Raw genomic sequence first — 10,214 nt, forward strand, 5'->3', positions numbered from 1 at the left:
TGAATGAAACAGCATGCCCAGAGAATGTCGTGTGACATGTGGGAACGATGTGAAACTCAAATCTGTATTCTTACATAGAAACCCAGCCACACCCCTCATTGAAAAGCACCCCCTGTGCTGTGGCATGTGTGTGTGTGCAGAAAAATCCCAGGAGGAGAATGGAGGAGGAGGCACTGTGGTGTGGCATCCTCCCGTGGGGGGTAGTTTCCCACTCCCCCCGCTCCATGGCTGTATTTGTGCCCTACTGTGGAGGCGAGTGGTTGCCGCAAAGACCTGAAACCTGCCTTCAGCGCCTGCAGTTTGTCTTCTCTGAGCTTCCGCAGAACGTGTTTGGTGACCTCTGGCTTAAACGGTGCAGGCCGAGGCGGATTCCCTGGGTGGGTCTCTGAGAAGAAACACGCATGATGTTTACTGAGTTCTCTGTCCCCACGTGTTACCGGAAGCGGGGGTCTCATCGTCACCAGCCCAACCATTTATCCATTAGGAATTCCCACCGTTTCCTTCTTCCGCTTGAGTTCTCGCCTCCTCCCTTCCAGTCTTGGGGTCCCAAGCAGAAACTGGAGCACGAGGGACAGCCCTCATTCGGTTTGTGGCGCCAGATAGCACAAGAAGAGTACCTTCACCACTTTGGCAAGAAAACAGATTTTAATGCCAGGCATATAAACATTTTTACAATTTTGCACATTTTCTATTTGTAGAGTAATTCGCTGTTTAAAATTTAACCCAAAATGTTTTTTTTTTCTTTTTTGAATGATGGATGAATATATTCATCAAGGACTATATTGATTCAAGGAGGAAACCACTTTGTTTTATAAAGCTCCTTAAAGGGGATTTTGTATCTGCGGTTTTCTTAATCAGTTTGTTGTGTAAACAGGGAATATCTTCGCAGTAGTTTTTTTTGAAGAAGAAGAGGTGTTTTATGGGAAGAATTGTATCGAAAGCATGAGGCATCATTTTCTTATCATTTTACACAATTTCCTAAGCAAGAGTGTTCCCCCTTCCCGGTGGACAGTGAAAGCGCAGGTCGCATCTGTCCATGTACTCCCGTCTTCATTCCTGTAGAAAATATGTCAGGAGGGCCAGCAGGCAGGTGGTTAAGGCCCTGATCCCACATGGCCTCCCTTGTGGTTCGAGTTCCAGACCGGGCGACTTGAAAAATCCCACAGGATGCGTGTGTGCGCCCAAAATCTTGAGAGGAGAATGGAGGAGAAGGGATTGCGGTGTGGCCCTGGGCGGTGATTTTGCACTTTCTCCTTCTCACTGTCTCTGTCTCTCTCCAGCGAGCACAGATACACTATAGCAAAAATCTCAACCAGGAAAGGGAACCGTGTCAAATGGCTAGTAAGTCTGGCCGGAGATGCTGCGCCCCTGCCCGGCCGTGAGCGGTGTACCCTCCGCCGACCGCGTGGGCAGCCTCTACTCACACCCCCGCATCACGCGCCCTTCTTTGTCCGCCCCCTTCCTGCCCGGCTCCATCTTCACAGAGGTCTTCCCTCCTGCCCTGACCTGAAGACGCAGGGACGAGCCTGTTAATCCTGGACTGAGGCTTCGTCAGCCTGGGCTAGGCAGTCGCAGGTGAAGCCCCAGCTTCCCACCAGGTGGGGGCTCTGCTCTGCCATTTTGGGGTGCTGAACCATGAAGCCTCTTGCATGGAAGAGTGGGTGGGAACTGAGTGCTCACCAGGGCTTCCAGGGACCTGTTCCTGGGGATCCACTGCATCTCAAGGGTGGCCAGAAGGAAAACGTGGCCATTGTTAAGGGCTGTGGCAATTCCATAAGGACTGTGCCCCCCCCTCCCCGACTCCCCACCTCAGGGAACGAAGGGTCCCATTCGGCAGGAGATGGATCGCAGCACTCTGATGTCGCTCTGGCCGTGTCCACACGCGCCCCTGTCTCAGTGCCGCGTCCTCAGGGTGTGAGCGGAATGAGCAGGCGATCCGGGCTGCTGGATGATCTGGGCAGTCTGACTGGGGCAGTGCTTGTACCTGATCCCCCGACTGTTCACAGTCGCCTGTCCTGATGCACGTGGGTCCCACCTCCAGGAAGGAGGGTGGCCCCCTTTCGTGCTGCCTGGGCCAGGAACCCATCCCCGTGGAGAAGGGACATGTGTCTGGGTTATCTGGACAGCCTCCATTTGTGCAGGGGGGTCCAGCGTCTAGTATTTATTTATTTCCGTGGGAGGAAAAGAGCGATGGAAGGGCCCCCAGCAGAGCCCTCGTGCTGTAAGGCACCCCGGCCTTAGCCAGCCTGGATCCAGCACACATATGCACACCCGGCTTGTACGGGGAGGTTCCAGGGTGCACCCAGGGCCTCCCCCGTGGGTTCAGTCGTGTCGCCGCCCGCACCACCACGGCCAGACCACGCTGCCATGTGTGATTCTCAGCGAACCTTCTTGGGTGGCCGAGTGTGGTGGGGCAGTGAGGGATGCTGGGTAATTCCGCTCCTCAGCACTGTTTTCCATTTGTCCCGTTTCCTCAGTTAGGTCTGGAATAACCGCGATTTACTGTGGATGTGGTGGGATCTGGGAAGTTACACCCCTGGTGAATTTCTGAAGCGGCACCAATGACAGAGTGGGCTGTTCATTCATCCTTGTAAACATACAAAAGCTTCCAAGCTACACTTTTTTGTGAAAGAAGCGTGGTCTAATCATCTAAACAAAAAAATGTAGGTTTCTTTTTTCTTTTCTTTTTTTTTTTTTATGAGAGATTTTTGCTATAGGGTGTGCACAACTTGTGGAGACAGAGAGAAATAAAGCAAGAAATCACCCCCTGGGGAGAGGCCACGCTGCAATCCTTTCTCGTCTGTTCTCCTCTCGGGATCTTGAGTACGCACACACTCATCCCTGGAGTGAGTTAAGTTGCCGGGTCTGGGACTCGAACTGTGGTCGACTATGTGGGAGTCCAGCAATGTAACCGTTACGCCACCTGCTGGTCTTAAAATGCAGATTTCTAAAGGTGTGTTGTTTTGAAGGCCAGTAAACCAGGTAATTCCATGGATATATGAATTCTAATATATTCTAATAAGCTCTTATTTTGCCTCATCTTATTATTTATACTCCTGTTCACGTCTTCGCTCAGGAAGGACAGAACAGTCTTCATAAAGATGGCAAGCTGATACATTCTCTCAATATTGTATTATTTCTCCATTTCCCTTTACATTCAACTATTGATATTTGTTAAATTTCTTAGTATTGGTTTTGCACATAAAGTTCTGCACAGAAAATTAATAGCTTTCACCATATCGTTATGGATCACTTCACATTTCATGATCGCCTTATTATGTTTATAAATCATCTGATTGGGAAAATTGAAATGTACACATACAAGATTTTCAATCTAAGTACATCTGTTGACATAGAATGCATATTTATATTTGGAAGTGATATTTATTTTTTATAGTATTTACTTATTATTATAATATTTTTAATGCACTATCTATAGAGAGAGAGATAGAGAGGGAAAGTGAGAAAGCAAGCTGCCAGGTCCGGGACTCGAACTGCAGTCAGCCATGTGGTAGTCCAGCACTTTCACCACCATGACACCTGCTGGCCCCTAGAAGGGACTGTTTAGACTTAGCATAAGTGTGTGGCCTTCCTTGTTCGTGCTGTAGATGTGGATACGTTGGTGACCTGGGGCCCTGTGGCCATTGACCATGCTCGGGTTCAGGGGTGTCAGACGTGACCTTGACATAGTCTCCATCCGCGTGTCTCCTCATTCGGGAGCCACGGCCCAGTAGTCGGTTTTAGACACATAGTGTGGCTGAAGGCAGATATGGCTCCATGGAAGATTTTATTTATTTATTTTTAGTTGTTAGAGGGCATCTGTCCCTGCCAGAGAGAGAGAGAGAGAATGCGCCCTCCAACACGCCTCCAATATGCCCAGCGTGTCTCCAAGGTCATCGGGGCTGGGATTTGAACCATGATCAGCTGAGTGGGTTCTGGCTCCCGATGCACAGCACTTAACCCCTGTGCCTTGGGGCCGACCCATTGCATATAAGGTTTTATATGAGCCTTCACATTTTCCTATAACGTTATTCTTGGAAATCGTGATCTTTCCTGGCTGGGTGATTTTTATCTGGGGGGGGGGGTCCGGGCTGGGTAGTTTTTGTCTGGGGGGGGTGTATTTCATCATTTACCGGCCTTTCTCTTTATGTCCGCGATGCTAGTTCGTTTGGTTTCCGTCCAACTTCGAACAGTACCTGGGCAGTGCCCACGCAGCGGGGTCGTTCATTCACCACGTTCTCGGCTGCTTTGCGGAGGCCTCAGCAACGTCCGTAACTGGCCTCTTCTCGGGACTCAGGCAGTTCCCTCCGGTGTTTGAAGATGGCCTCATCCCTCCCTTTGCCTCAAGGGCTCTCCGGCAGGCTGCCAAGTGTCTCACTGGCAGGTTGTGCCTGATGCAGACATAAGTGACGCATCTGTGTCGCACCCCCGTGCATGCCCTCCCCCCAGCAGCCCACACCTCACCCTGACTCCTGCGGGGTCTGTCCGGCTGCATGGGGCTCCTGTCTGCCCCAGCTCAGGCCTCTGTGGACTGACAGGCTGTGAACCTTCCAGCCCCGTGCCCTGGCCTGTCCACTGCAGGGCTGATGACACCCGCTTTCTTCGGTGGCCTGTGGTTAGTAGAGTTGACACAAGTATAGAAATGTGAAGGATGAATGTCCCACAGTGGTTTGGACGGGGGCCCATGCTCCTCGTCTGTCACCCCAGAGAGCGACGGTCGGATACGGGGTCCCCTTACTCTCGCTCCAGAGTCACAACTGTGGCAGTCACCTCCCCCCTTTCTTCCAGTGAGGGTACTGGTCACCCGTCTCGCCGGGCCTGTGTGTGTTACCCCCATGTGTTACCCCAAATTCGTCTGTCACAGAGATGCTGGGACGGCAGCTGGCTGGATGGGGCGGGAAGCTGGAGACAGAAATGGGCTGGCACATGAAGGGGACGCGGGTACTGACACCATGGGCTGTCGCGTCCTGCCCTCACCTGGGAGCACAGCACGGAGCCCCGTGGGACCTGGGCAGCCAGAGCTCTCCTAAAGACGCCTAGTTACTGAGGGCCGCCTTGGGACTGGCTCCTGTTCCCTGTTGCTGATTCCTGCCTGCAGGGGTCAGCCAGCCAGCCGGGGCCCCGCACAGCCTGGCTCTCCTTGCCTGGGTCCGTGGCCCTCGCTGTCTGCCACCTGCTGCCCCATGGCAGAGCCCAGGCCCGGTCCGCTGGTGGAGTGAGGGTGTTGTCCAGAGGGTCACGCAGCTGGTTAAAGCCGGCAGGGACCCGGAGTCAGTGTCTTCTGATTCCCACTTTCTTTGCTTTTTCTTTTTTCTTTTTTTTCCCTGAACATCATGCTACAACATTCCCACCCACGGGGGGACCTTCGGGAATCGCAGATCTCCTCTTCCCTCTAGAAGCGAGTGCGACACTCCCAGCCTTGCACATCCAGAAAAATCCCTCCTGGCGTCTTCTGGAAATCTTTTCATAACAATCCAGATATTTCAAATGTATATTTAGTAGGGTCGCACCAGAAATCCAAGTAGCCGGTTTTTCAGAACCTAAGCAGTTAATGCCAGAAATTTTGCTGCAAATAAATTGATCAGTATGCAAGACAGTTGTCACGGCTGAATCATGGTCCACAGTTAAGGTAAACAGATCTGTGATGACATTTTCTGAGCAGAATACAAATGCAGCTACATTCCCTCCCGGTGGTTTCTGACATTTCTTCTACACGGAGAACAGATTCTCCTAAGGAGGTGCTGGTCACCAGGAAGAAGGAGCTTTGTTTAATCTCTCTGAAAAGGTAGGGCTATGATAATTTGATGTGTTTTCTGTTCTGAGAATTGTTCTAAGAATGATGAATATTGAGAAGTGTGTTTTTGGGTTTTTCCCCCCCTTCGGTTAGCAACCTTCCCCCACCTTCCTCCCACCCATGGGAGACAGAGCCTGTTGGTTTTTCATTTGAATAAGCTTTACAATATGATACGCTCTTGTACTGTGAAAGTTTGCATGTAATTATTTTCTTTATTCCCATGTGAAGATTGAGGGCTATTTTTCTGATTTAGATTCACAAGAAACAGCGGGGAGAACAAAATGTCTTTTTTCATTTCCTCCCGTTTCTTTCATCCGCTCCCAAGTTTCTCATTTCCCCCAGGTTTTCGCTGCCTACGCTGCATTATAGGGATTCTTCACAATATGTCTGCGTTTGAAACGCGAACCGGTCCGTAGTCAGACACTGCCTCGCAAGCCAGATACGTTTCTGTATTACCGAGAGGCTTACAAAATGCTTAGCCGGTGCTGATTTCAGTTCGAGCTCAAAGCGTCATTGCAACTTTGTATAAGAACAGGCAGGGTCTCCCTCTGTGTGTCTCCCTGTGTAATGGCAGCCTGGTTTCCTGGGGGAATCTTTCCATCTGGGGTGGGGTTGCTGGGAACACAGGCATTTCTGTTTGTCCGTTTGCCATTGGTTGTGGTCAGGCACCCTGAGCAGAGAGCTGTACTTCAGGGTTGCATGCGAGGTGGGGAGACAGCGCTAGGTCTCTAGGGAGTTGCCACCGGGATAAAAGGCCAGAAAGCCCCAGACTGGAAGTGAACAAGAAGGGTAAGCCCTGGGACGAGCAGATGTCGTAATGGTTACATCACTGGACTCCCACAGAGTGGACCATGGTTTGAGTCCCGGACCTGGCGACTTAGAGCTCACACCAGGCATGTGTGCATGCGTGCCCAAGGTCCCGAGAGGAGAATGGAGGAGATGGGGTTGCGGCGTGGCCATCCCCTCTGGGGGGTGATTGTTCGGGCGTGGCCATCCCCTCTGGGGGGTGATTTCTCACTTTTTTCTCTCTCTGTTTCTCTCTGTCTCTCCAGCCAGTGCATGAGCCCTATAGCAAAAATCTCTCTCTTAAAAACAAAGAAACAAACAAAAACAGAGAAGGCTAAGCCCTGAGGGGGCTGCTTAGAAACCCTGGAGCAATCCAAATAATGCATTTAGAAAAGGGCTTTTATATCATGCTTTCTTCCTCCCCAAGTATTTCTGCAGTCTCTCGCCAGGTTAGCACAGGTGTGGCCTCCTCCAGGAAGCCTTCTGGGATCTTCCCATGCATCCCCGCCACGGTGTCCAGTCTTTCCCACAACACACAACTCTCACTGTGAAATTACCCGACTCTGCCTTCGTCATGTTCAAGACTGAGCTGGGCAGAGGCGGGATCGGGTCCTTTCATGTCTCATCATCATTCAGCTTCGAGCAGAGCCCTGGGCCCCACGTGAGAGCTTGGCAAATGCAGCTTGTGATCGCAGCCTCTGCTAAAGGACGGGGTGTCCTGATTAACCCCATTTCTCTGGGGGAGCCGAGACGGAGAAACTGAGTCAGGTAGCGACTCAGTTGCCAGGAGGAGGACCAGACTCCTACTGGGGGCGGGCCCGCTCCTGCCCCCGCCTGGCTGCGAGGGTCGCCCGGCCGCGTGGCGTGGTCGGGAAGCCTGCAGCTGCGCCGCCATCACGCCTCCTCCCCTGGCCGCCGTCTGCCCGTGCAGTGTGGGAGGATCAGGCGGACAAGGCTTTTCAGTCTTCCCTTCCCGGCGTCTGAAGCTGACACACTCTGTATTTTGAGGCAATGATGTCATCCCTTTCCTCCCGAGTCCTCCCTGGCGGCTCCATCTCTCAGGCCCCGCCCTCCTTCACCTGCACCGCGGTGACCTCCGCTCACTCTCAGGAGGAGCACAGGAAGGGTGGGAGCAGGCCTCGGGACCCGGCCAGGCTGCAGGGGAGGGGTGGGTGGAGCCAGGCCTGTGAGAAGTGATGTTTGAGCTAGGACCTCATGGACTGCAGGGGGTGAGGTGAAGAGAGGGACGAGAGCGTCCTTGCTGGAGGACGTGGCATGTGCAAAGGCCCTGAGGTAGGCGGGGACGTGCCGTGTTTAGGAGGCTGAGGGGGTGGTGGGTGGCAGCCTGGCAACATAGGAACTGGCTGGTCACAACAGGGGACGCTGTGCTTGCACTGAGAGCAGGGAGAGGCCACTGCAGGGTGGAGGCGGGGGTGGCTTCCTGAGGGGCTGAGCAGGGTGTGGCAAGAACAGGTGCAGGAAGATGGGTCCTGGGGCAGGCGCAGCAGCATCGGGGAGGCGGGAAGCCTGCAGGAGGTGCTGACTGGGTCTGAGCATGCTCAGCAATCCGGTGGCCCAGCTGCCATGCCCCTGGGTGAGCTCACCTGGGCTGGGCACGCCATGGCACCCACGGGCTGAGGTGAGAATCCTGGAAAACTAGGAGTGAAGGCTTGAGATGCGGTGGGGGTCACCCACAGCAGGTTGGGACAGAGTGGCCATCTGCCTTCACCACCTGGCCCCTGTGGGGACAGCGGCTCCCTAGGGGGTGAGGGCACAGTGACTGGAGAAGGTGGACAGTGTGGGAGGTGGGAGATGGGGAGACAGGGGAGACAGCTCCAGAGGGAGCCGGCTCAGTGTGGGGGCGTCCCTGGCTGCTGAGGTCCCAGACGTGGTGCCTGGCTCGGTGTGCTCAGGTCTCACCACCTGGCTGGGCACCTGTCCACGCTGCTGGCCGGCCCTGGTCCTGGGGAGCCCGGGGAGCCTGCCCTTCCGCCCTGCCCCACCCTCTGGTTGTGCTCCTTGCAGGCTGTGTGGGGCGGCCGCGGGGACCTGGACTCCAGGTGACGTGGGTGGCCTGAGGCCCCATCTCAAGGCATGTGGGCTGTAGGGGCAAACAGGGTACACATGTCCTGGTGAGGCCCCCAGTGGGGCACTGCCAGCCGGGGCAGGGTCTAGGGCAGCGTGTATATGTGCGTGTTGTATGCAGTGAGCATTAGCGTGGATGTCATACGTAGTGTGCACGATGCATGTATATGGTATGTGCGTGCTCTGTGTGTGTGTGTGTAGCCCTGAGAGCAGGGTGTGGGCCAGACCCAGAGGGCCAGCGTGGTAGCAGGTGGTGGGTGGCGGCTCACAGCTCAGGGCCCAGCCTGCCCAGAGCGCCCAGGCCCCCCCCCGCCCCCGCCGCTGGCTGCCCGCTGCTTCTGCGGGTGCTGCATGGATTGCCGTGGAAGACGGCCCGGCTGGTGCAGCCCTTTCATTCCTCCACGCCGGCATCCCCGGTGAAGGCGAGGAATGGGGGTGCTGGGGATCCTGGAGGACCGTGGACGCTGCCTTTCTGAGTCTCACCTGACCTTCCCTGCACACCTGCCATTAGATGTGGCCACTGAATCCCTCCCCATGAACAGGGAGCAGGACCAGGCAGTCTCACGCGTGTTCACTGTGCAACACCTGCTCATCCGCGCTGCCGGGCCGCTCCGAGCACTTTACCGACACTAGCCCCTTTAGTCCTCCTAACTTTGGGGTGGGGGGCCACACACTCCTCTTCCCTATTCCATAGGAAACGGAGGCACAGGGAGGCCGCGTGACCCAGTTCCACGGCCGGCACACGCACACGCACACGCGCACGCTCACACTCACAGTCTGCTTCAGAAGGCGTTCTTTCCTTGGGGACGGTAACGGGAAAGGAAACTCACTTCTGCCAGCATCGGCACTAGAGGAGCTTTTCGATGCCCTCCATACCGGTGTGCTCTAGGCATCATCCTGACTTTATTGAGGAGGGGTCTGAAGCCTAGTGGGCGAGGTAGAGTGACCCCACGGCGTGGACATTTCCAAACCTCCCCTGGGCCTGTGGTCTCGAGTCCGTGTGTTCGAACATCTCTCGTCATCCCGGGGAGGGGTCTGCAGGGCGCCCATGGCTGCTGGGCACCATGGGACGAGGTCCTCCATGGGGGCTGACCATGACACAGCCTGCTCTGCCACTTCACTAGCCACACGGCCAAGGCCTGGGACCTTCCTGCCCCTGCCTGGGTTCCCTCCCCTGTAAATGCAACCCCCTGTCTTGACCTGGAGGGGTGGACACAGAGTGTGTGTGAGGAAGGTGGCCGCATGCCCGGGACACAGCCCCTGGCGTAAATCTTCATTTGGACAGAACGTTATCCTTCCTAAGCCAGCCCGCTCCATCGTTGGACGCTCCTGTTTTGTATTTAGATTTGTATTTATCTGTTTGTTGTGATGTTTCAAACTGCCAGATCTGGGACAGACCGCAGCCAGCCATGTGGGAATCCAGCACCTTAACCACCATGCCACCTGCTGGCCCCCGGACATTCCTGTTTTATAAGAATTTTTAAATTTAGTTTTATTTATCATCACTTTTTTTTTTTTTTAATTTGACCAGAGAGAGAGAGAGAGAGAG

This window comes from Tupaia chinensis, unplaced genomic scaffold (assembly GCF_000334495.1).
Source record: "Tupaia chinensis unplaced genomic scaffold, TupChi_1.0 Scaffold000078_1, whole genome shotgun sequence".
NCBI classification, from domain to species: domain Eukaryota; kingdom Metazoa; phylum Chordata; class Mammalia; order Scandentia; family Tupaiidae; genus Tupaia; species Tupaia belangeri.